This window comes from Pleurodeles waltl, chromosome 1_1, assembly GCF_031143425.1.
Source record: "Pleurodeles waltl isolate 20211129_DDA chromosome 1_1, aPleWal1.hap1.20221129, whole genome shotgun sequence".
Lineage (NCBI taxonomy): Eukaryota > Metazoa > Chordata > Amphibia > Caudata > Salamandridae > Pleurodeles > Pleurodeles waltl.
Window position 1 is genome coordinate 566,422,514 of NC_090436.1, and position 27,880 is coordinate 566,450,393.

Consider the following 27,880-nt stretch of genomic DNA (forward strand, 5'->3'; position numbering starts at 1 on the left):
CCGTCTAAGGCTTTGGAGGCAGTGAACTAGTCTTTCTTCTTTGTCTATCGGCGTGGTTGCTAAGCGCCGAAGTGACAGCCCTTCCTGCGTGAGCAGCGCGCGGAGTAGTCCTTCCTTTGTGACCATGGCGGTACCGCAGTCCCAGGGACAGGCGCCCAGTGCCCCAAGTGAAGATCCTCAGTAATCAATGGAGGCTGAGCCCAAGAGAAGCCGTGATCAGGTACAGCTGCTCCACCATATCCCCTGGCCTGGGGGTAGAGCTGCTCCCGGGTGTGTTCCCGTAAAATACTGTAATAATGCCGGGGCCTGTTGGAAGAACCTGCATTAAGCATTATCTTCTGCAAGCTACGACACTGCGCTTCACAGATTACTTTCCGTGCGGCTACATGTGGCTGCAGAAGGAACCCTGATGCTGCGCTCCGCATCCCTCGAGTGCTCACTTCTTTCTTTGTTTTTTTCCGGACTTTGTAATTCTGTGCATCCTTACGTAGGAGAGGAGAACTTGGTTGGGCTGTGGTAATTGTCTTACGCTGTGCATGTTTTCACTGCCTGGTAGCGATGAGAAATACTAATTGCTGTACATTCTGAAGTACATCACCACTGCACATTTTCCTGACCTTGCTCCTTCACCCACTACGTTTCCCTCTTTTAATCGTTCACTTTTCCCTTTCCGCCCTGGCGCGCCTATAGTTCTTTACCTTTCAACAAAAGTCCCAGGTTCCCTTTGCGGAACTAGTGGCACTCACTAGTTTCCTCAGTTCACGTTAAATATGAACGTACACGAAACTAATGCTTTCCTTTTGCAATGTTTATTTCCCCGTGATCTGCTCTTGAATACGAAACATGATCAATAATATACCTTGCCGAACATTACATCTTGTGTAGTGTAAACAAACTAACGTAAGCTACAGAGGAATTTCAGTAAACATTTGCTAAAACGTCAAACAGAGTTTTGTAAATAATCAAAAGAATAGCCCAGAAGAGGGTTGAGTTGTGGAAAATGTGCATTGTGGGATGAACGGACAGCAATGCTTTTAAATTTAAATTTAGTGCATGGCAGCACTTTGGAAAACAATTATTGTTTACGTGCACGGGTTATATATATTTGTTTCCTTATGCCGAATAATATAGCGAAATAAGGAAGCTGAAGTGGACCTAGGTTATATAACCAACAGATGAGATGCATGCTAAATCAAACCAGGCACTATAAATATTGCTTCAGCACCAGCAATGAATGACCTTTGCTTCCAATCTCTTTAAATGCGTATTAAACCACAAAATTAATTTACGGTGTAATTTCGGTTACCGTTTCTGTTCAGTACACCTCTACCTAGCTGTACAGGATAAATCCAACAGAAAATCAATTGTATCATCCCATCCGTTTGGTGACGTCTACACGTTTGAATGCATTTCATTGTATATTTTATTTCCGGCAACGTAATAAGGTGGAATAATTCTGTAAGCAAATGGGCAGGAGGATTCGTTTTTCAGTTCTTTGGTGGAAGACCGAATAACGTGATGCTTTTATTGAATAATTTGAATGTTATCTTTTAACAGATCCATGTATTTACCAGTGAAGTGCTTGCTGCTGGTTCTCTATGATTTTGTAATTTCGGAGGGGCGAAAGACGAAGCTAGTGTACAGCTTCTGGTGGAGATCTGTCCTTTTTATCGCCGTTTCCGTTTACCGGAATCCTGTTTGGCCTTCTCACAGGTAGAGAGATTTTGAGTTGTAGTACTAGCCTGTTTCCAAATCGATGCCATAGCGTGTTTGGGAAGAATAAGAGTTAATATGAGATTTTCTAAGGAAGAAGTTCCCAGCACTTCAACGGATCCTGTACTAAGACAATGTCAAAAGGCTTCTTCTTTTGATCTTCCCATACATGAAGATGTTAGGGATGTCGTGCTGAGGGAATGGAATGATTCGGATAAGATTTATTTTCCTAGTTGTATGGCTTTATAATACTCTCTTCAAAATAGGTATAAAACCGCAAGAGGCTAAGTGGCAGAAGATTCTGTGTTAGCTAGCTTGGTGGGATGCAACTCCATGGCTGAGGAAAGTATCGTTATGGACCAGATTGACAAAAAGATTGTTTCTATACTAAATAAATCTCATCCAGGATATGATTTAGTAATGCCAGCTGGAGTATATGGTGCTTTATACATCACAGTCCCAAGTTTTGGATTTAAAGGATTTTTGTGTATTTAAGATGGTCTAGAGTTTTCTGCTCTTCTAGAGTCGACTGAGAAGCAGATTCAGTTTCTCTCTGACATCTCCTTGTATGTAATGAGAGCTACTACCTTAGCTGAAGGAACTATTATTGCTGCAAGTAGAAGTCTGTACTTATGTGACTGGCATACTGATGTAGCCCAGAAGTCTACGGCCTTAAGAATGCTTTTAGAAGAAGTTAAACCTTTTGGAGCAGTGGTTGAAGAGAAATTACATAATTAAAGATGAAAAACCACTCTCCTCTTTCCATCAATCCTCAAGTGCCAATTCTTTTTTGTCTTTAAGTAAGTCTTAATTTCATCAACCTTTAAAAAGATGAATGCAGAAGTCTCAACATTCCTTTAAGAAACACAAATGTAAGGGATATAGAAGCCAAATAGGACGGAAGACCATCATATTTAAAGTTGCTGCAAGTGTCATCCAGAGAAAAAACATTAGAAGGAACGTGACAAAAATTATCTGAAACAATATGGCTTACTGATAAGTTTCGAGAAATACAATCGGATACCCCATCAGGGCAAGATCTTTATTGGGGCCCTGTTTCAATATTGGAATGGTTTTCCTTATAAAGGAGAGAGCACAGAGGAAATAACTGCCTTAATTTCTCTTCTGTTGCTCCAGAAAGCTCCTGCATGTCTTTGGTGCAGGTTTCTAAAACCTAAGGCTCTATTTAAACCCTCTCAATTCATGTTTGAAAACACTGGGAATTTTTCCCAATGGATTAAGAACAGGAAATTCTAGTAAAAGGTTGGAAAGAGTGGTTGTGAGGTTAGTTACTCTAAGACAATTCACTGAAGCTTGTCGATCCTGTGAGAGAGAGATCTTTGAATTGGACAGAAATAATGTCCCTTTTCTGATCATTAATGCACTCTCAGGATTTCATCTGCAACCATCATGTTCTTGTCAAGACAGCCAGTATGTTGGCTGTCTTACACAAATGGGGAAGTGAGATCTGGTCCCTAAATCTGGTGGCTCAACAGATAGTTCATGTCAGAGAGAAAGGGAGCACAATAGCAGATCACCTCCTCAGTGTTGACATATTCTCAGCACCTAGTCCTGTCTTTACTATTGTTCCCCCTTAAATTCCTAAAGATTGGGGAGCTGTTCTTAGACTTGTTTACATGATAAGATGACACTCCCCTGCCAAAGATCTTCTCATGATTTCCTGTACCATGGACAATCGAAGATGCCACTCTATCTCTTCCTTTGCCTCTGCGGCCTCCTCCATGCATTCCCACTGTTTACTCCTGTCGGTCATGTACTTCTCAAAGTTCAGGAGGAAGCACCAAAAGTGAGAACAGTATTCTGTTTTGGCCTAGCCATTCTTGGTTTCCACTTTGCAAGGCAATGGTGGTGTCACCTCATTGGAGAATCTCTCTTTCACCTTGTCCTCTGCTCAATCTTGGGTGTTCCCTTCAAGCAAGGCTATCTGTAAAGTACAGGAAGGTGAGAGGGTTTGGCTACAAAACTGAAGAATTCTGTAACATTTAAGGCCTCGTTATGAGTCCGGATGACCTTGTGACGGTCAGACCGCCACACTCCATGCGGTCCGACTGCCACATTACAGCCCTGGCGGACGGACCTGCCAGGGTGCCACCGTCACAGTCAGGAACGTGGTTCCCGATGAGCTGATGGTAGTCTGAGTTGTGCTCAGACACAGTGGTGCTGAATGCGGCACCGCTGTGCTGATTACAACTCAGCTTTTCGCCAGCCTTTCTATTGCGGTGACCCCGCCATGAAAAGACTGGCAGAAAGGCAGTGCTGGAGGTCACAGGGGGGCTCCTGCACTGCCAATGCCCAGGTGCCCCCCTGCCCAGCACCATCTGAAAGTGCACTGTCTGCGTTGTAGACAGTGCATATTCCTATGGTGATGTAGTGCAACGATATTGGCCTCAGCTGCTTATGAAAGCCTAGACCCAAAATGTAGCACTGTTCCAGCTGGGCTCTGGCGGGAACATCGCAATACAATGTTCCTGCCGTTCAGCTCGACAGGGACACTATTTTATGGCTTAGTGGGGGCGCCGGCATGACGGTGGCATCCTACCTGCGACATTGGCGGTCCCGTGGTGGAACTGCCAATTTTGTAATGAGCCCCTAAGTCCAAATATTGCAGGAATCTAGACATCCAGCCACTCTTAAAGCTTACTCTAAACATTTGGTAGTGTTTCAACGTTGGTGTGACACTATATCCCTTCCTCCTATCTCATGCAACATTTCCTCAATACTACAATTGTTTGGGATGGGTTTCATAATAATTTACTATCTAAACACCTTAGAAACACAATGGTCTGCCATCAGAGCCTTCAGCAGAGTTTTGGGAAAGATGATCAATTGGCATTTAGGTTATTAAAGAACTTTCCAATTTCTAGAGCTACAAATAGACCTTCTGTTCCTCTGTGGGATCTTTCCTCAGTGCTGAAGGTGCAAAACAGTGTTCTATTTAAAACATTGGCTAAAGTATTTAACAATGAAAGTAGCCATTTTGTTATCCATTACTTCTGCTAGACAAATTTGAGAACTAGATGTAGTGTTGAGTAATCCTTCTTTTCTTTCCATCTTAATGGATGGTATATTGTTGAGACCTAATCCTGCCTAATCCTGCCCTTTTTCCTAAGTTTATTTCTGAGTTTCATAAGGAGCAAGAAAGTGTCTTGCCAACTTTTTCTTCCCCAGCTTCACACTTTTAAAAGAGACTGCATCTTTTGGATGTAAAACAAGCACTTAATTCTATCTGTACCTATCTGAGTCTTACAGCAAATCTGAACGTTTGTTGATTACTTTTGGATATTTGAACCAGGGGATAAGAGCCTGAAACATGACTAATATTAGATGGATTAGCTCTATTACTACCATGGCTTACTATTTTTAACACTCCTATTCCGGAGGAAATGGAAGTAGGATCTACGTGTGGGTGGTTTCCTCATGTTAGAGTGTCAGGGAGTGCATCTGACTGAAATATGTAGACCCTCAACGTGGGCATCTCTGGATACTCTCGCTAGACGTTACAGGATACATAACATAAAAAACAGAAGTCCATTTGGTGGAGGGAGTTTTCAGATACAGTTTCTCCTCTTAGACTTGTTTCGAGTTCACTTATAAAAGGGGGTAACTAGCTAAAATTGTTGCTTGTAATGGGTTTTTCTTCGTTTAGAGTGTAGGCCAGTTTTTGAATTTGGTATGCAGGGATAAAGTCGGAGGGAAGTAGGGATAATGCCCTGTGACTTACAGCTTGCTTACCAGTAACCTTTTATTATTCATAGTCCTGAAAGTCCTTTTCACAGACATTACAAACCACTTACTCCACCCTGATATAGATATTTATTGCCTGGTATTTCAGGAAGAAAACAAGAGTATGCTAGTCCTCTAACACTCTAGGTAGGTAGAACCTAGCTACTCCTTTGTCCTGTGAAGATGGGATCTGTTAGAAAAGGGGTTTCTGGTGGCCTAGGGTATGCAACAATGCCAGTCAGAACCCAACCACTCTAGTCAGGGCAAGGGAGTTACACACCCAAGATAACCCCTGCTCACCCCTGTGGTAGCTTGGAATTAACAGTCAGACCTATCCCAGAGGCAATATATAAAGCGATTGCACAACACATGTGACAAACAATCCCCACCACAAAGGAAACACAGCACCAAGTTATAAAAAATAAACTGTATTGTATACAACATCATTAGACCAAACACATGTTAATAATACCCTGCTACCCAGGCAGTTGTCAGAACATTACACAGTACTATTACTCTGCGAAAGCCAGCAGTAGTCACATACACATATAGGTTACTGGTTATTCTGCAACATAAGCAGTAGTCGGGTACACATTACTAAAAGAATGCACATGTATAATAAACATAAATATCACCGGAAATACATAGGTCATAGTAAAACACATGATTGTTACTGCCCATGAAAAGGAACCATTAGATAAGCTTGTGGCATTAGCATATAGCAAAATAACATCATGAATGCAACCACAACATCAGGAATGAACAGATCATGTCGCCATATTCTCTCCAGGACCAGTGAGTGCCACCCGCACTGGGTGACAAACGATGTGGGCGAAACAGGGATGTCCGTGCCCCAACAATGGAGCTCCTCTACTCCGATCCTCGTGTAGTATGGGCGGGGCCAGGGACCTCCGTTGAGTTTACCACCCTGGCCTGCTAGGTGCCACAAGATCCAAGCAATAAAAGGAACCTCCGTCAACCCTACCACCCTGCCCACGAGGCTCACAACAGGGGTAGGGGGCCCAGTGGAGCCTACAATGAGGCTTCCACCCCACCCAGGATATCCTTTCCACATGGATAGGGGCCTGGTGAATTGGGGGGGGGTCTCCGGGGAGGTTTCAACCTGCCCTTACAATGCACCCAACGCAGTGTGCAAGCCTCGTCCTAGCCCTCCCGGGCCACTGCGTTGAATCTCCCCGAAGAGCAGTCCCAGCTCGTGCCCTGGGGGCACTGCTGTAAACACTCCTATGCCCCAGGGGTACTAACCCCAGAGCACGCTCGCTCCGGATTTCCCTCTGTTGTGCCCCGGGGCACCTCAGTGAGTGCGCTTCAGACGCACTCCGACATTACAGCCTGCCCGGGTTGCAACAGTGATTTTCTCCTGGTGACAATATTAGAAAAGTGATCTCAAGGCACTAAACAAATAAAAGAAGGAGCGCTCTCAAGGCACTGAGTGAATAAAGTAAAGTGTTCGTCAGACGCTTATGCTCCAGCACAAGAGCTTCAAAACACAGCGCTGTCCTTGTGCTAGAAAGCAAATAGCTGCAGGTGGCAGGGGCCATAGCCCAAGCCCCTGGGGACACAAGTGGAGCACATGTCGATAGGGCCCAACCACAGGCCAGCACAAGGGAGATGCAGTCAGTGGCAGTTCCTCCTGGTGACCCAGCAGGTCACAGGTCAGCACAGCAGCAGCAGTCCAAGGCGGTTCCTGGTGAGTCCTTCCAGCAGCATTCTGTGTCCATATCAGTTGTTTCAGAGTGTCTCTCAGTGTGTCTTTTTAACATGGGGAAAACCCTGTGTACTGGTACTCAGTTTCGGACAACACTTTCAAAGAGGTGGTTCTGACCAGTTACAACTGGTTCTAGGAGTGTGCCCTCTCTCCTCCAGCACAGACGTCAGTTGGGGGGTAAACAAACCGTTTGTGTGACTCTAGGGCACAGCCTTTTCAAATGCAGGTGTGCCCCGCCTCCCCTTCTCTCAGCCCAGGAAGACCATTCAATATGTTGATTCTCCTCTGTGACACCTCCACCCTCCCTGTGTACAGGCTGTCTGAAAAGTATGCACAAAGCCCAGCTGTTACTCTGCCCCAGACATAGATTGGAGTCAAGCTGCAAAACACCAGAGTCATAAGCACAGAGAAATGCTCACTTTCTAGAAGTGGCATTTATATAATGGTAATAAAAAAATCCACCTACCATATCAAATGTGCCTATGCTTCCCCTCATAAATCAGACAATACCCCTTAGACATAAGGCAGGGCTTTTCCAATGCAATCCTATGAGCATGGCAGCACTCACAGCAGTGAGAAACCTAATAGGCTGTTTGTCACTACCAGGCACATGTCCTGCCTTCTACATACATAGCACCCTGCCTGTAGGGCCAACTAGGGCCTACCGTAGGGGTGACTCATATGTTGTAAAAGGGGTGTTCCAGGCTCGGCAAGTACATTCAGATTCCAGGTACCTGTGGCAGTAAACAGTTCAACCAGGCCCTGCGCTTGCAGGCCTGAGACAGGTTTGAAAAGTTACTTCTGTGGGTGGCGCAAGCAGCGCTGCAGGCCCACCAGTAGCATTTAATTTACAGGCCTTGGTATAGGGATTCCACTGTACAAGGGACTTGCAGGTAAATTAAATGTGCCAATTAGGTGTAAGCCAATCATACCAACTTTAGAAGGGAGAGCACCTGCAGCAGTGATAAAGTGTTCAGAGACCTAAAGCCAACAACAAGAGGTCAGAAAAATTAGTAGGAAGGAGCCAAAAAGTTTAGGGATGACCCTGCAAAAAGGGCCAGGTCCAACGCGGTCACTTCCTAAATAATGACTGTGATGAGGACTTTTGGATTAAGGATAATAAAGGTTATCAATAAGCAACCAGATATTTGTGATCTGTAGTAGAATGGCCAAGGTAGGCTTCTCACAGGTTTTTCACCCACTGATGGAGTTGTCCACAGAACTATAAGAATCCTTCAAGTTTGGGCCAGAGATGTGTGATTTGGTGCTGGGTGGCGCCACACTAACTGTTCAGTAGATTTTTATTTATAGTACTGTAAAGCTTTTTTATCTAGTGCTTAATAATGCCGTTTTTGGAGTTTTTTTCCAAATATATGTATATATTATAAATAAAACATTTTATTGGAAACAGCCACATATACAGTTTTGATATAAATACGTCCTCATAGCGGCAGGGGAGTCTTGTACTGTCCCAAGATTTCCATGGACCATGATGGATCTCTCACAACCATGTTTATGGGATACAGGCTTGCGTTTCAAATCTATGCCTGTGATGTTTTCAACTACATCCATGTTTTCTCCAGTTTCTTTGGTCACCTGTTCTCTTCCTAGACATACTTTTTGACCACCATAAAACAGTCCATGTCCTTTTTCAATATTTCTAGTTGAGGAACAAATGCCGCACACCACTGCATGGCTATATTTCATCTTGCCAACATAAGGTCTAATCTTTAAAATATCTTCTGGTACCTCTGCAAGATTACTTCTTCCCCTATATCCAATAGGCATTACTTGGTGCCAGGTTTTGCAGAGAACGCTGTGAGACTTATGCAGTTAACAACCCCCTTTCAAAAGAGCTACAGTTGAGCTCCCCAGAGCATTCAGAGTAGCTGTGTGTTAGATCTGACGTCCTTGGCATGGTACTCCCCCAGATATTTGACCTCCAGAGCCACTCGTAAGTTCACTTCTGGATCTGCGGACATTACAGGAGGAAAGACTGCTTTGTTCTCCTGGGGACTGCATTGCTGTTTGAGGCCTCCTGTCTACCTAAAGGACTGTCCTGCTGGCTTGAGGCCTCCAATTAGATTTGTGATGGAAGACTGACTTGCTCAGTTCATCCAAGGGTCAGTTGGTCTATCTCATGCTCTGAGCTGCTGTGACACAAGAGGCTCCAGAGGCCTCCCTGAAGCTGTCCAGCTGACCTGCTGCACTGGACCAGCAGCTGGCTGATCCCTACTGGCTAGAGAGTCCCTCATCCCCCCCAAGAGGTGCCTCCTCACACCCTGGACCATTGACTGGCATCAGAGTAGACTCCTTTGTAAAGAGAGATGAAATCTTTAGGTTTCGGGCTGTTTGCAACTGTGAACAGGACCCTTTGCGCCAAAACTGTGCTGCCCCCAAGGACTGGCAACACAAAGCTGTGGTCCTGACTGTGCTGGAGCAACTTCTAGCAATGACCAGCAACATGAGATCTACAGTTCGTGCTACAATAACGTTAGACTGTGGTGACCGCCAATGCAAAGCTCCAGCAATGACCATCCGCACCGCCCCACTGGATCTTTCCACTATAGAGGCAACCATCCGTGACCCTCTCCCTGCTACTCACAGCCTCCTCCATGTGCTCCATTGCAGTCAGCTTGAACTTGTGACTTTTCCCACAGTTTAGCCCGACCAAATGATCGCGAGTGATGCTTTTTGCTTTTAGGCGCTATGCTTACCTAAAACTTTAAAATTACATATATGCAATTGGATTTTTGTTGTTCTGGTATCATTGTATTTATTACAATTTACTCTGTTTCTTAATTGGTTTGGGATTTTTGTTGTGTTGTCTTTTCACCTTATTACTGTTTGTGTGCTGCACAAGTACTTTACACAGTTGGCTCTTAAGTCTAAGTTAAGAATAACTGCTTCTGTGCCAAGCTACCAGAGGGTTAAGCACAGATTAATATAGTAACTTTTGTGGTTCACCCGACAAAGATTGTGGTTGTTGGCTGGATGGGGCTTCCACCCCTCCTCAACCAATAACCCAATTTCCTACACTATGTATAACTGCCCCTACTGTCTTAGCAAGGTGTTCTCTGTTGAGGTATGACCTATAGAATTTTTTTAGTTGCACCAGTCTAAATCCCCTCTCTGTGAAAACTTTGCCTTTTTCCTTTTCCTCATCTTGTAGTCTACGTAACTCTCTTTCACAATTTTCTTTAAGCTTTGCTAACAAATCGGGTGAATAATTTATTATGTTTTTTTATATGTGAGGGATATTGCTTTCTGTGGTAAAGGCTCAAACAGTATCCTGTCTTCTAGTGGGCAGAGTCTTCTCTTTTCGTCCCATGTGCGATGTGAGCTGCAAGTGTGTGCATGAGCTCTAAATATTTATGTTTCTTTGTCAGCCAGATTGTATTCCAATTGTGTCTCTAGGGGAACAGGTCTCTCAACACCCCAGTCATGTTTTAACATGGGGGATGTGACATAGATTTAGATCAGTTTTCCTGTGTTGTGTACATTTGCACAGGTCATTTTGAACCAAGTCCATTGTCTAGTTTGTTCTGGTTTTGTAGAGTGCATAGTTCACCCTATATGGTATCCTGGCACTGATGTAGGAGCAGACTGGGCTGAGCTGTGGCATGGCCTAAGTGAAGAGCCACACCAGCTTCTTGTGGAACTCAAGAACTTAGGAAGCGTCCCTTATGTGCAGGGGGAAGTCATTCCAGGCTTTAGTAGCAACGACTTCTGGATCTGGTTCTGCTTATGTGGGGGATGTGTGTGAGTAGGAGTTTGGCTAAGCAAAGGTGTTGATAGGTTTGTGGAAGCTGATGTGGTTGTAGAGGTATTCAGGGCTGTTTGTTATGTAAGGCTTTGAATGTGTGCTTGAGGAGTTCAAAGAGGGCTTTTTTGTGGATGGGGAGCCAGTGGAATTCCTTGAAGCCCTCTAGCTATTCTTGGTTTTCAAGTATTCAGAGAATATTATTTTGATCCCTTCTGGGCTTGGATCTACTTGAATGTACCACGTGCCTTATCAAGATCATATGTGTAGGTGGAGATTTCCTTTTGATTTACCAGGCCAACCGCTTCTCTCCCTATTTAGAAGTATATCCTTTGTTTGAAAATGTTCAAGGATTTTCACTTGGCATCTGAGCTTTTGCTTTGCTCCAAAGTTGTTTTTGGGTGGGTGATGAATGGAGATGGGAGAAAACGTAACTGACTTTCAGTTAGCTCACCCTATAATTCTAGCATATCCGGTTCACATTGTGTATTGTTCCTTTCTAGAGATTTCATTATCCCTGCAGCTCGTAAAGGTCATCTTCTTTGTGTTCCATTCAGTGGTCCTAGATAGCCAGAAGTCACATTTAATTTAAAGTAGTGTTTTAGTTCCTCCCCCTATTATGTTCTAAGCACTGTCTTTCATTGTGTCAGGCATTGCCTTCCAGAAAACAAGAATACATAGGTCATATATATTATTCTCTAATGTAGCTGTTGTATCCTTTACCAGTTTGATAGGCACCTTCCCAATCAGGAAATTCATTAGAAAGTTAAATCAGCAGCCCCCATTGAGTGAATCCAAATGAGAAGCATTTGACTCAATAGCATGGTCATATGTCTTCACAATCCTAGGACAAATGGTAATTCTGGAGACTTTTCTCCGATGGGTACGCTTATTGTACACCAACCCGATGGCCCGTATTCGTGTCAATGGCCACATATCTGGTGCCTTGCCCACTTTCCCCAGTCCTTTTTACCTTGGCCCTAGAAACCCTGGCATGTGTACTTCACCAATGCCCTACGCTTTCGACTGTGTCCAATCGGTATTTCTCTGTATGCTAACAATGTAGTAATCTACGTTCGGGACCCCCAGGACTATACAGTCCCTATTTTCCAGGAGTTTACAAGATTTATATGGCACTCAGCCCTCACCATTAACTGGGCAAAATCCATTACTTTACCTGACACAATACCATTGTACCCCCTGGGCAGAGGACTCTGTGAAGTATTTAAGTATATTGATCTACAGGGATCCAGAGTTAGTGGTGCATGAAAACTATGGCAGGGCAGTTCGAAAACTAAGGGATCAGATGGTTGAGTGCCACTATTTCTAGCAGCCCAAGTAGCCCTCATGAAAATGATTATACTTCATAAATTCCTTTATTTGTTCACCAATATACCCACAGTGCTCCCTCAGCACTTCTTCACGACTATTTAGCCCCATATGATCAGACTAGCTTGGGCTGGGAAACTGCCCAAGATTGGCTGTGACACGATGACCCTCCTACCGTATGCATGTGGCAGTTTTGATGCCCCTGATCTCTACTTATATTATCTTTGTGCAAAGGCACGTTTTGCATATTATTGGTTTAGACCTCACTCCTACATACCACATGTTGCTATAGAATCAGATGGCGTGCATCCTATTCCTCTAAGAGCTGTATTACCACACGCACGGACACAGGCAATGAGAGGGGTCATCAATACTGTAGATAGTACAACCAAGGCATGGCAGAAATTGGGAATGTACGCCCATGTAAGTCCGCTATACGTCCCGGTCCTCCCTCTGCAACACCACCTGGCCCTATCAGTCATGAGTGAACCCAAAGCCCTCTCTGTAATGGTGAAAGCAGGACTAAAGGCACTAGGAGACGTATTTTGCAATGGCACGTTTATTCCCCTATCAGACCTCCCAGACACAATGCGCCAATCCCATTACTAGTATTCAAATATTACCGCTTATGAGCAGCATTGAAAGAGCACTACCCCTCCTTCCTGTCGGAACCTCTGACGCTAGGTGCACTGCAGCTATTACTATCGAGTACTACATGTAAAAATCTTATAACCAGATTGTATGAAACAATTCAGCAAGATAATCAAACCATCGTAGACTAGGGACTTAACCGGTGGAACACAGTGTTGACATGCCTCTGACACAGGAGGCTACACAACTCAATCTGCGTATAAAATAATTTGGCAACATGCTTGCTGCACCAGTCTGGGCTGGCCGACGGTCGCAGGTACGTATTAAAGTCTCCCTCCCCCCTCCCACCCAACCCCCAGGTAATAGCCGAAGGTGGTAGAGAGTGAGCTGTTCACCAAGATTATTAGTGTCCCTTGGAAAGTACCATATAGAATAGTGCATCCTCCTTGTTCGTCTATTTCGGAATGGACAATGTTAATTTGCACCCCACGTTTGATGAGAAAGAAATACCCTATGGAGAATAGGATGACGCGAAGCGCACCGCAGCCCATTGAGAATCCATTGCGACCTTTGTCAAACACGTTTTCTGGTGGAAGGCTATTTGAATGTGGTGTCTGTCTAAATACCCTTCAGCTTGGCGCATTTTGCGGGGATTATTAAGCCCCAGAATGTCCCAAGTTAGGAGTGGGTTATCTTATGGGCCGGAGTTGTCTAGACATAGATAAATCTTTTACTGTACTTGAGTGCAGGTGTAAGCATATACTGATGGCGAGGGTGTCATGCATGGCAAAGAAAATGCAACAAGTAACTTTAGCCCCTCCCACTTCAGCAACCCCAATTCACCAAAGACAGTTACATTCCCAACAGTGAAAAAACACATTAACCTGCATACATAACCATCCAGGCTATACATGCAGGAGGGTAGCCAGGGGCTTGTAGACCCTCCCAGGATGTGAAGGGAGGACCTGGGAGGCCCAATAGATGAAGCACCCCTGTAGGGGTGTTGGTGCTGGTATTATGTGAGATGGTGAATGGGATGTTCTAAAGTATAGCAGTAGTAAATACTAGTAAATACTGATTAAACACCATCTCACAGACAGGTTAGTCTGTGGCATACGGAGGAGTCATTTGGGGTAGCCGATTTGCAGTCAAGGTCTCTTAGGTTCCACTTAGTTAGCTATTGACAACATCTGCATCATGGGTGTCTGGGTGAGGCTTAACGAGTGTCTTTTGCAGCTTTACGTGTGGAAAATATTTTTGTGGCCCCACGATGCTCTATCCGGAGACGCACAGGGTACAGCATTGCATAGGGAATTTCGGTCTTTTGGAGTTGTTGCTTGATAGTGTGAAATTCTTTCCTGGCTACATGCACGCAACAGTGAAATCTGGATAGGAAGAGATCTTATTGTCTTGATAGCTAATGTCCGCATTTTCCTGTGCTTTTTTATGAGCTGCATCTTGGTCTCAATTACTGAGTAGTCTGGCTGTTAGAGGGTGAGGCGGGTGCCATAAACAGGCAGAGGTGCCAGGGAGCGGTGCGTTCGCTTCGCCACTAGCACATTGGAGAAGTTGTCGCCCCAAAGATTTCTTTCAGCAAGTTTTCGATGTAGATCTCAATTTTACCAGTATTGGTTGTTTCAGGAATTCTGGTAATACTTAGATTGTTGTGCATAGAGTGCACTTCCGAGTCTCCTTTTTTGCCTGTATCACTGCCAGGACCTTTTCCATTTGGAGACATTTTTCCTTTGTCACCTGCATGTCAACTTCTGTTGTAGAGAAGCGATTTTCTATTTCAGTAATTCGAGCATTATGCTTATCTAGGTTAATAGTGAGGCTGTCCATCCTGAGGTTTAGTGTCCATCTATTGACAGAGGGTGGAGTGTGGTCTCCCAAGGTCGTCGAGGTGGGGACCCATGCCTCTGGGTGTGCAGCATCACACTCAACAGCCCTAGAGCAGCGTGCCTCAAAAGTCCGATACGGATGCGATTTATTCGCCTTCCTCATTGTGCAGAGCAGAGTATTGGATGGTGACCCTGTGTCTCATCGTTCGTCTCTCCCCCGCTTTACCAGACGGTCATGCACCACCCAGGCTGCTGCAGTCCAGGTGTTGGGCTTCAGTTGCCCTGTGCGAACCAGTGGTGGGGTAGGAGTTATGTAGTGGTTCTTCTGTATCTGCGTGCTTCTTCGCAGGTGTCGGCAATGGAGGGAGAGGGTATTACGCACCCAGCGCTGCCCCGTTATTGCCACCATAGATGTCCAGACAGGGAAGGGTCATTTACCAACCCAGACACCAAGGGGGTGGGTCAGAGGAGGCAGACCTCAGTCAGATCAGCGGGGCTGTATTTGCAGGCGTCAGTGCCCAAGGGTGTCAAAACCTCAGTGCAGGCCAGAAATAGTGAAAAAAATTAAATAAATAAACATCACATGTTGCTCCCCCCCAACCTCTTCCAGGAGCATCCAGAGCAGCTTTGGGATGGGTATGGCAGTAGTAGCGCTACTACGGAGATCCACTCAGTCTGAGGAGGTCTCCCCACTTCAACTCCAGTCCGTCCCGGCCATAAGCAGCAGGAGGGATTGTGCAGCTCACCTCAGGATCTTTTTGCACTCTGAAAAGGTCGCTTGATGGCCCTAGCTATCGTCCCTTGCTACAACTGATTGTGGCTAAACTAATTTCAACTATAGGATACGGTAGTGAAGCTCTGCGAGGACAAGACGCCAACACTTTGAATGGAATAGTTGGGAAAGTGTTTAGGTCCTTATTCCAACTACCAGGGAACACTTCCCAAGCTCAAATTAGGCTGGAGTTTGGGTATTTATATCAAAACATAGCCAGGAAGTGCAGTTACATTAAAACCTGGAAACACATACAGTCCACAAGGGGGAATCAACTTAGCCAGGCACTCTGGGAGGAGATCAGTTCGAATCCCACAGCTAAATCTAGACAGTTCTTATCCCAGGCTCTGGAAGATTTGGAGGTACGGGAAATGTGGGATGTAAATCTCTCCTATCATGCCTTTAAAAAAAATCTTAAACCGTATAGCAAAGAATAAATCAGTACTTATGGATAAGAGCCTTTTAGCAATCAGGTTGCATTCATGGATGATAATGAATGAGTACAAAACCCTAAAATATCAGCCACATTTGGAGGCCGGGTGGTCAATTCCAGGTGGGCCCATCTAGCCACTTGGAAACGTACTGCATCAATCCCCCAGTGTAGGCTGTGTGGTTGTGGAGTGGAAGATGTCACCCATCTGATCTGTATCCGTAATGGCTTATTGAATGAGGAAAAGACACTACTAAAGGCAGCTTTTGATCAGAGGGACATACGGTCCTGTAGAGAAGCGGTAATGGCTTGTTTTGAACCTTCTGACTATACTTTGAATGCCAGATTTACAAAGTTTTTACGTTTAACATCTAAAAAAGCTATCATGCTCATCAATTAGGAGAAAATATGGGGCTGCTTAATAGCTGATTTATGTCGACAGAAGATGACCTATGATTCCTATTTTATGAAGTTGGTTAGATAGGCGGTCATGCATAAAATAATTAAGCTTTAGGCCAAATTATTATATTCTGCACTCTTAAAAGGTATAGGGATTGATACACGCTGTTAACTACTAAGGCGAACCCTTATAGCTAATCTAAGAAAACTGGATTTATCTTTTAATAGGTAAGGCCTTTTATATTAACAGTCCTTGCTGGTTTACAAGTTTGGCCGATTATGGCGCCCCTGTATAGTATCCATTGAAGTACTATTGTATCTTCAAGCACTAACTTAATTGCTAATGATTTTATAATACAATACTCAAAAATTATGATAGGATGACGACGAAAAAAAAATCAGTATTTTAATGATATCTCTATAACACGCTTGGATTCGCATGTATAGTACTAGGGGAGTACGAAATTGTTACATTTTATTGCTACATTTGTGAGAGTCATGATTATAATGTATACACTTCTATTTAGAAGGATATTGTTCAGCAATGACAATTATTAGTGACTCATATTTTATATAATGTTATTCATACTGAGCTTTTATGCAGTTTATTGTGAAGGACTTTAAACTATATTGAGTTAGTATTTCTTAAATGTGTGATGTACTGGTTTTAATTAACTATGCACTTAATAAAGTTGAAACCTCAGGAGCTTCAGTGGCTCCTCCGAGTTTGGGCGGTGCACCCCCTAGCCGCCAATAAGTCATATGATTTTGAATGGTCTTTTCTCACCCATTTTCTTAACATTGCATGTCTATATCTTGCATGTGCCAGACTATTATTCATGTTGTCAAGGCACAGCCATATTAAAACAACGTTTACATCGTCATGACCTTTGAAACCGTTTTAGTAGAAGGACATTGTTATCACAACAAACCTGAATGGAGTCAGGATATACTCAACAGGTTGTGTTTCTTAGTAGAGGTTTGTGAGTAATATTTTTCCTGTAATTGTTGCATTTTTGTTTTTGACAGCAAGACCTGTTCTGTTTTTGTAACTATGGTGTGTTATTAATTACATCTCCTGATGATTATTATAAACATTTATGTATTTTGCTCTGTCTTGCTTCAGTGTTGTCTGTCGTTCCTAACCTAACCCTTCAATATAGACGATATCATTATTGCTTCTCCGTTTAGCTTTTACATTCCGCATTAGTGATTGAGACACAAAGTAACCTGTCCGTGTATTTGCAGCTGCTCTTTCCAATGCTAGGTGTAAACATTCATGCAATTATGTGGGCCAGTCCGAAACATGTACACAAGCCAACTAAAAGCATCTTGGGGTCACACCCACATGTCACAAACTGCCATAGACTCAAAACGAGATATTTGGATTCTTCTGCAGCAGATGACAGCTGCCTGCACTGCATCAGTAGAGCACTACTAGTTTGTGCTCAGCACACAACCAGTGTTGATCAGGCTTAAGTCAGCCTCCCCCAGTCTCCCTCTTAGGTCTCCTCCTTCAACCACCACATCTTGGATCCTGATGTGGTAAGTGTGTGATATTCTCTGAATCGTGAGCTGCTGCTGTCCATAGCCAATTGAAGAAGAGTTATGCCACTGGAGCATGCTCCCAACAGATGTTTCAGAATCCTGTTGGTCAGCCAATTGTGTCAAAAGACACTTCTCCACAGTGAATTGTGATAGCAGGCAGCTCTTTTGGAAACACTACTCTATGTGGGACTAGGATTGCACGTCCACTTTCAGTGCTGTGCTTGGACTAGGACATGCAATGCACCCCACATCTGTCACTGCTGCTGTGTAGTGGAGTTGTATATGCACTCTGCTGCTCTCGGGTATGGGTGGTAATCCTACGCTCTCTAGACCTATGTGCAGCGTTTCAGTGCTGGTTCATGGACTTGTGCAAACGCTGCCTCAGTCCTCATCTCAGGTGGTCAAAATTACATTGTGTGATCATGGGTGGTGAGACAGTGTCCTTGGTGATCGAGCAATCTCTTGGCTTTGGCTCTCAACAGCGGAGCACACACAAGTTGATTTTGCACTGAAAGGGTGTGGGGGCATGTGGCTTTGGATATGTGATGCAGCTTTCACAGGTTGTTGGTTTCGTCTTGGAACAGCTGCGCTGTAAGCATGAGAAGGTCAGCATCGCTCTTGAAAAGTAGCATAGAAGTCAAGAAAGATGAAGATACTTAGTGCTCTGTTTTGCAGTATCCTCTTTTCCCTGGTCTGTCAGAGCACAACACCCCTCTTTCGGTAATTCAACATTCATGCAGTGATGGGGCATGGTGCCGTTTCACAAAAGGGGCTAGGGTGCAAGTAAGCATCTGCACTCTCTCAATAAAAAACTATTCTGCCAAACAGTTCAGCGAATAATAATTCTGTAAATTGCCGTATCGAGCACATAGTATTAGATTCAGGGACTCTGGCAATCGTGTTATTACTTCGATGGGATTGTCCCTCCGAATCTTTCTTTATTGTTGGCCATGATAACCTTCACTATCTTCTTTGTTCAAAGTAATTTCATTGACCGCTTACGAGTCATTTTAAATATTCAACATCTTTTTTTTCTGTTCTGTGTGTGACTAGTTGCTAATTTGTCCAGATGCTCTTTTGTGTTGCCCAGATCCTAAGGCTTTGTTTCTTCCATTGAGTGTTTGATAAGCTTTGTTTCATGTGCGCAATAAAGTTTTTATTGTCCTGTCCTTTGAGAGACTGGATCTTTAAGAATGGTTTGTCTGCATCCTATCTCGGACTGAAGTGGCATGTCTGGGAGAACTTTTTGCATCAAAAGGAAGTTCATACTGTTTGAGTCTCTCTTGACTATGGTGTCTTAGCTTGTTCATATGCCCATCCAGTGAGAAGATAGAGTACATTCAGTGAGACACCAGGTCAACTGACAGTCCTGATTGGGGTAGCAGGATTGATTCACCAAAGTGAAGAAGCTGTGTGATGAGCATACTACAGTAGTTACATCCACATGCTCTGGTTCAGACCGAGGCCACAGGTAGAACAGGCTGGCTCTGAGTGTGGATTGAATGATGAGTTAGCAGCACTCCTCAGTTGATACAACAGCATCAGTTGTAAGCTCCTAAGTGTGAAAAAGCAATTTTAGTTGGAGGATGCAACAACCATCTCAGGTGTCCTTAGTGGGAGTGAGCATTGTAGATAGGTAGAGTGAAGCTCCAGATAACTCTTGAGTCCATTGGTTATGCAGCAGCAGTCAGACATACTCCATGGCAGTCCAGGCAGTAGGGTCTTCAAGTTTGCACTTGGTAAAACCAAGCCAGCATCTCCGCCTCAGCCACCCAAGCAGCATTGTGTAAAATGGACCAGCAAAAATATGGAAGGCCCCAAGTCCAGCCTCTTTAGCCAACATGGTCACCTAGCAGCCCATCATAAGTAAGGCAGTGATGTGGACAGCAACTCACCCAAGTGCACTGTATCACTGAAGGGACTATTGTCAGACAGCTGCAGACTTCAAGGCTATTCGGCGATCAGTGGAAATGTCATGCAAGTGGCCCTGTCCGCACAGCCTCTGTCAAACCTTGACATTCAGTTGAGTGCACCAGTCTGTAGGATCAGGAGCTCATCCAAGTTCTCTGGGCCTTGGAGAGTGAGAGCACCGGGTGAAAGCCACACATAGAGTCTAGGTATGTGTGGTGGTGTAGTTTTATCGCTCGCTGTGCCCAGCCAAAGATCTAGTTCAGGAAAGCAGGGGTTTGCCTTTCCTGGTATGTTGTTTGTGAAGCGGCCAGGAGCAGGGACTGCCACTATGTGGAATCTAAGCCTGGACAGCTTGAGCTCCTTAATTAAGCAGCAAAATTCAATCTTAGTGTGTGCTTTTAGATTATGATAATACATGCAGAGTGCATTGTAACACATTATTGCTAAAGAGATGCGTGGAGTGGATTGCAGTGCTACATTCTAATGATTAAATAAAAAGACCATGTGTGAAAAAGACATGCAGACTGCATTGCTGTTTTATCCACTGCTGATCATTCCAAAGATGGCAAAAGTTGCAGGTCATAGAGATTGAAAAATCTCATCATATCACCTAGTGGGGGTTGATGAGTGAATGGGCGACTTCAATCATGCCTGACGCTACAGCGCTCATGTGTGTCAGAAGGCTTGCGTATGGCCTAAATATGCAGATACCTCTAAGAGCTCACAGTACTATGTATGTATTTGTGCATGGATTGTCAAAAAGCAAAACCTTATTGGTTTTGTTACAGCATATTTCAGGTTCATGTCTCTGATTATCGAGGTTTCTTTTGAGAGATTTTATGAATTTGCAATATGATTTAGTACCTATTGGATTTTGTGTAGGAAGTTGGCTCTGTATGTACTATCTCAAAGTAAGAGATAGTGTGCACAGAGTCCAAGGGTTCCCCTTTAAGGTAAGATAGTGGTAAAATTAGATAATTCTAATGCTCTATTTTGTGGTAGTGTGGTCGAGCAGTAGGCTTATCAGAGGGTAGTGTTAAGAATTTGTTGTACACACACAGGCAATAAATGAGGAACACACACTCGGACTTAACTCCAGGCCAATAGTTTTTATATAGAAACATATATTTTCTTAATTTATTTTAGAATCACAAGATTCAGATTTGAAGTAAATACATAGAATGCAAGGTACTCCACACAGGTAAGTTAGGCACTTTGAATTAGAGCAATAACATATACAGTTTTAGTAAAAATGACAATAAGCTATTATAGAAGTGGACACAATGCAAAAATCAACAGTTTCTGGGGGAGGTAAGTAATGGTTAGTTTGTCAGGTAAGTAAGACACTTATAAGTCTAAGTTCCTGGGCATAGGCAGCCCATCGTTGGGAGTTCAAGGCATCCCCAACGTTACCACCCCAGCAGCACAGGGCCGGTCCGCTGCAGAGGTCAAAGAGGTGCCCAAAGCACATAGGCGCCTATGAAGAACGGGTGCTCCGGTTCCAGTCTGCTAGCAGATAAGTACCCACGTCCTCAGAGGGCAGATCAGGGGCGTTTTGTAGAGCACGGGGGACGGGACACAAGTAGGCACACAAAACACACCCTCAGCGGCACAGGGGCGGCCGGGTGCAGTGTGCAATGCAGGCATTGGGTTTTGTATTGGAATCAGTGGAGGGACCCGGGGGTCACTCTAGTGGTGCAGGCAGGGCACAGGGGGGCTTCTCGGGCCAGCCACCGACTGGGCTAAGCAGAGGGTCGCCTGAGGGTCACTCCTGCACTGAGGTTCACTTTCGTCTGGTCCTGGGGGCTGTGGGTGGAGTGCTAGGTCCAGGTGCCTGGTTCCTTGTTACAGGCAGTCACGTCAGGGGAAGCCTCTGGAGTCTCTCTGCATGCGTTGCTGTGGGGGATCAGGGGGGGTCGTCTCGGGCTACTCACAAGGTTGCAGTCACCTGGGAGTCCTCCCTGTAGTGTTGGTTCTCTGGAGCTCGAGCCGGGGGCGTCTGGTGCAGAGGGTGAAGTCTCACACTTCCGTCGGGAAGAGTCAGGTCTTTGAAAGCTGCAAGAAAGTTGCAAAGTTTTTGCTGTTGTTGAACAGAGCCGCTGCTCACAGGAGTTTCTTGGTCCTTTGGTTCAGGGCAGTCCCCTGGGGCTTCAGAGGTCGCTGGTTCCTGTCGGCTGTGCCGCTGTTGCAGTTTTCTTCAAGTCATGAGACAGGCCGGTAGGGCTGGGGCCAAAGCAGTTGTTGTCTTCGTCGTCTCTGCAGGGCTTTCAGGTCAGCAGTCCTTCTTCTTGTTGCAGGAATCTAATTTCCTGGTTTCTGGGGTGCCCCTAAGCACTAGATATAGGGGTGTATTTAAGTCAGGAGGGCAGTAGCCAATGGCTACTGTCCTGGAGGGTGGCTACACCCTCTGTGTGCCTCCTCCCTGAGGGAAGGGGGACAAATCCCTAATCCTATTGGGGGAATCCTCCAATCTCAAGATGTAGGATTTCTCAAGGCAGGGGTCACCTCAGCTCAGGACACCTTAGAGGCTGTCCTGACTGGTGGGTGACTGCTCCTTGTTTTTCTCATGATCTCCTCCGGCCTTGCTGCCAAATGTGGGGGCAGTGGCAGAAGGGGCGGGCATCTCCACTAGCTGCGATGCCCTGGGGTGCTGTAACAAAAGGCCTGAGCCTTTGAGGCTCACCTCCAGGTGTTACAGTTCCTGCAGGGGAGATGAGAAGCACCTCCACCCAGTACAGGCTTTGTTTCTGTCCTCAGAGAGCACAAAGGCTCTCACCCCAGGGGGGGCAGAAACTCGTCTCAGTGGTAGGCTGGCACTGACCAGTCAGTCCTGCACTGAAGGACTGGGTAAATTACAGGGGACATCTTCTAAGATGCCCTCTGTTCATTTTGTAATAAATCCAACACTGGCATCAGTGTGGGTTTATTATTCTGAGAAGTTTGATACCAAACTTCCCAGTATTCAGTGTAGCCATTATGGAACTGTGGAGTTCGTTTTGACAAACTCCCAGACAATATACTTAATATCGCCACACTGTACTTACAATGTCTTAAGAATGGACTTAGACACTCTAGGGGCATGTTGCTCATGCAGCTATGCCCTCACCTGTGGTATAGTGCACCCTGCCTTAGGGCTGTAAGGCCTACTAGAGGGGTGACTTACCTATGCCACAGGCAGCATTTTGTGTGCATGGCATCCTGAGGGGGATGCCATGTCGACTTTGCCTTTTTCTCCCCACCAACACACACAATCTGCAATGGCAGTGTGCATGTGTTAGTTGAGAGGTCCCTTAGGGTGGCACAACACATGCTGCAGCCCTTAGGGACCTTCCTTGGTCACAGGGCCCTTGGTACCAATGGTATCTTTTACAAGGGACTTATCTGCGTGCCAGGGATGTGCCAATTGTAGAACAATGGTGCATTTTTTGTGAAAGAACACTGGTGTCGGGGCCTGGTTAGCAGGGTCCCAGCACACTTCTCAGTCAAGTCAAGTCAATATCACGCAAAAAGTTGGGGGTAACTGCAACAGGGAGCCATTTTCCTACAGCATGTGTCTATTTTTTGATGTAATCTGTAATTTAAGTATTAAAAAACGATTTTGGAAGTAAATGAATCAATTCAATTTAGAGGCTGCTGCCTTGTTGATTATTTCACTCTTCTGTTCTCTTGAGTTACTGAAAAGCCTGAGAAACTATTTGTGGCTCAACTAATCCACAGTTTCCCTGATAACGAGCACTTAAGCAAGCATGAAAATGCCTCTGCTGTTGTGTTGGCTTGCTGCCCGGATCCAAGCAGCAATATTGTATCCAGAACCTGAGACTGTGTCCGAGCAGTATTTTTACGAGCAAGCCTCGTTTGCCTCCAGCAGAGTTGCCTCCTTAATTGTAGTTCGTTTGTTTGAAAATCTTTAATTGCCGCATTTCCCTTATTACCGTCGCCTGCTATTTTATTTTATTCGACTGAGTTCTGCTATTGATTTCACGTTGTTCCTGATCAAAAGTTTTGATGAACTTTTGACTGTGCCTAGGACTAGGCCACTTTTTTTTTTTAACATTACTTAAAAAGTTATGACCTTGCTCATAGCTGGAAAACCTAGTCAATATATATATATTTTTTTACGACCAGTTAGTATTGAGGAGTTGCCGCGTGGAGTCCTCGTACTGACATTATGCGCAGCTGCTGAGCCTGCAGACATCAAATATGTGAGTATTCTACCGTTAATACCTGCTACCTTGTACAGTAGTGCACCAGTCAGTACTTCAGTGTGCTGTCTCCAACTGTGTCCATGGCACTCTGGCAGCTCTTGCATTGAGATCGGAAGCTGTTTTGTGCGTGTGTCTGTTCATGTATATTGCACCCGCACGGTATTCCCTTGTGATAATGTGTCTCACTACATTGATTGATTGTTTACAGAATTTAACACATAACTGTGAGAAACGTCCATCACATTAGCATTTCAGTGGTGTAATGGGAGTTCATTTTTCAATGGTTTAATGTAAAAAAAAAAAAATGGAGTGCTGTTTGTATAACAAGCAATGTCCTAATTTTACACAGTACAGGCTAGCCCTGAAGTGAAGTGGACATCTGTCCATATATAAATACATATTATATATATATATATATATATATATATATATATATATATATATATATATATATATTATTTTTCTTATAAAACATGTGAGGTAGACCCTTTATTTGATGGCCTCATCCCAAGGTCAGTAAAATTAGGTTTTGTGTGCCTACCGCAAGATCTCAATGGTACGTTGTTGAAGCATTTTCTTTGAGGACTTTTTTTTAAAAACTTTATGTATAATATAAATTTTACTTCACTTTGAGTGGCTGGATTTGCTCTTTCACAAGAAACCCATCCGCACACAAGCTAGATATCTTATGTGCCCATGATTTTGTTTCTGATTTATTACTTGGATGTTCCCTTTGTGTTTCGAGTGATGGTGTGAGGGCAGGACGCTTTATACTCGTGAGCCAGGTGATGGCACTGGGCACATTCCACACTTTGAGTTCCTGTCTCTTGCCAATTCCGTTGTAAATTGCTTTTAGAGTCTCATTTATCAGGCTAATGTTATTTCACAGCATAACAGATTGCACCCATTTGAAATTTAGGTTTTAAATTGTGGAAACCTTTAATATTATACTTGTTAATTCCTAAGAAGTAGCAGACACTTCTTCAGAACATTTATTCCGGGCTCAGTTTCACCAAGTTTATTTAATGAACTTTGTCCTGGACGAAAACCAGCTTTTATCGTTTTCAATTAGCAAAAGTGTTTTTAACTTAACTTTTCTTTCACAAGGAACACATCTACACACAAAGTAGTTCCCTTCAGTGCCAGGGAGTACTATGGTAGTGTGTTCTTCTTGAGACCAATAATAATTTTTTGCCTTAAGTCAATGCTTTTTTTTTTTTTTTTTAATTTCCAAACAATAAAGTTTTGCACAAGCTATGCCAAAACTAGAATTTTTGAAAACTTGGCAGCAAAAATCAGACCTATTGGCTTTGCCAATGCTTGTCTTCATACTGGGGTCATGTTAATATATTTGCTACAGGTAAACTGGTTAACTAGTGCATTCAATTCTCCATACATATTTGTCTGAATGCAAATAGTTCACTGGTATGGTGCAGGTACTATCTCTTTCTACATTTACAAACTTGTTTAAAACATTCTGGATCTGTGCTAAAGTTGTATGATGAAAATGGCAGTGCAGATGGGCCCTTTCTGCAAAATATACATTTGTATATAGAAGTAGTTCCTATTCCAGTTCAAGGTAACACAAGGAACCATCTATGTCTCTTTAGTGTTTGGAAGCAACCTATTATCATTATATAAAATACCTAGCATAAAAAAGTACAAAGTGGCGAATTTGTTTCAGTGAGTTATACAGGATTAAACTCGTGTTTATCTGTTTGCAGAGAATTGCAAAATAGTAGGTACTGGTGTTGTAATGGTACATTTTATACAGTGTGGAATTGCTATAGCCTGACACCCAGGGCATATTGTTTGGGGTCAAGGTCAACAAGTTTTCTGTTTTTTGTCCTTGGGACAGGTAGGCCAAACCCCCTGCAGCACAAACCCTACAGGGCAGGAAACTGCAGTTGACGTAATATTTGTGTCCATATGTTAATGTTGTTTGAACCTGTATTTATGGTTCATTAATGCAAAGCTTTTATTATTAGAGTGCGCGCTCTAAATAAACGTTGTACAGTCACACTGCAGTACTGACAGTGGTTCCAGTAAAAATAAAATGCCTCCAGAATGCTCTCTGGTTAGATGCACGTTTGCAGAAGCTTATAAGCAAGATTGATTATTCTTTGCTTTCAAAATAATAAGTTCAGGAGTGGAGAAAAGTGGAGAAAAACGGGTTTGCTAAATTACTAAGAAATTTAAATACTTTCTTTGAAGCAGCATTTAGTAAAATGTGTTGATGCATGTCAGCATTTTCCAAAAATATTCATAATGGAACATCAGTGTAACCATTTTCATCAAGATTATGGGAAGGATGAAAATGAACAAACATTGGCAACACCAACTGATCCACTATTGGGTGTCAGTCTTTTGGTTTTGTCATTCCTTGTCTTGTTTTGAAATGGCTTTTTTAACACTTTATTGTTGTGGGAGCTGGGAGGCCCCCACCATTGTAACAAACATTAGGCAAAAGCAAAAATGCTATTTGGGGTTCAAAAAGCACACATTGCCACAGTAGTTCCTGGTATTGAACAAAACTACTCTGTGTGCCAATATGCTCCTTGTGGAAGAGCAGAATGATATCACTCACAGTAAAACCAGTCAGTGGATCGATAGAGATATAGAATTTGATTAAAACAAAATATCTTGGTTAATGTTGGACCTATTTGGAGGCCTACTCACAAAAGTTCACCCATCTTATATGTCCTTGCATTAGTGACTTTCATGAATTCACAAGAATTTACAGAAGTAGACCAGGAAATCTTACTCCTAGAAAGTATTTGTGAACTGTATTTTAGCATGAGCAAATATGCATGTGTAGCTTTGGTCATGCAAAAATCTAGTGAGCTTTTACAAGTTCACTTTCCCTCCAACCACTTTTGTTGCGATCCTGAACAAACTTCTACTTCTGCTCTTTGTCAGGAGTAAATTTCCAATCTTTCTCAGTATGGGAAAAGATTAGAGAAGAGCAGGTGAAAATCCTTAAAACATGCAAGTTAGTAGGTTTGCACAGACTCAAAGGCATTCCAGCCCTGGAACTATTGCTTACTGCCTCCTCCAGCATGTAGATCTGCTGAAAGGTGGCAAAAAAAGAAAATTGCTATAGTAGGTCCAGGAATTGCTAGTATTTAACCCCTACCATTGTATTAGCCCTGGCATAATCAGAGAGGCTATCATCAGAGCTCTTATATATTGAGATTGCTTCCATAATTTGTTCCCGCACTACATGGCATCAAAGGGACAAGTAGTTTTTGTTTTTGTTTTTTTTAAAACAGGACAAGTAGATTCGGAAAGTAACTTGTCTCATGGGCAAGTAGCTATTTTATTAAATTCCACACCCCTGATTTTAAATAGATTATGATTCAGCAGTTTAAGAAGTAGTTCAACAATTCCAAGCTTAACTCCCCAAATATTTGGTACTATTGGTTCAAAGATGTGACACAATTAAAGAAAAATATAGTAGTAGATTAAAATCTAGTTATAATTTAAAGCTGTTTTGTGTTCTAAATAAGTAAAGGTCACTTGAGATTGCCTCTGCTTTATGCCAATTTGAAAATCTGTTACAGCACAAATATTTGCATCTTAAAAGGATTAACTTTTCCATGGGGACTCTTGATTGGCATTGGATTCACAATCTGTCTAAATAAAATAAAGGCCAGCTGGAAACAGTCTAAAATTGTGCATGTTATTAGCTCTGTTTATGAAACATTGTATTACTTTTCATAATCGCATAGGTCACAAGTGAGCAATAGCCATATGATTAAACGTCTGGAGACAGTCCGGCAATTATTGGTCAGGCTGTGGATGTTTCCAGTTTTTAAGAGAACTATTCATTTTATATGAGCTTAAAAGTATATGTGGGAGACCTGCAAGTCATTTTTCACATGGTGCTGAAAAGGAGGAGGCCT

At 43.5% G+C, this 27,880-nt stretch overlaps 1 protein-coding gene across 1 annotated transcript in view; it reads left to right on the forward strand.

The window, feature by feature from the left end:
- Window positions 1-377: 377 nt before the first annotated feature.
- The window catches only part of PPIP5K2 (diphosphoinositol pentakisphosphate kinase 2), a 1,112,711-nt gene continuing 1,085,208 nt past the window's right edge, over window positions 378-27,880 (forward strand). Inside the window, exon 1 of the mRNA XM_069226183.1 lies at window positions 378-516. The gene's annotated coding sequence lies outside the window, so the exon portion shown is untranslated. The remainder of the gene's footprint in view (window positions 517-27,880) is intronic.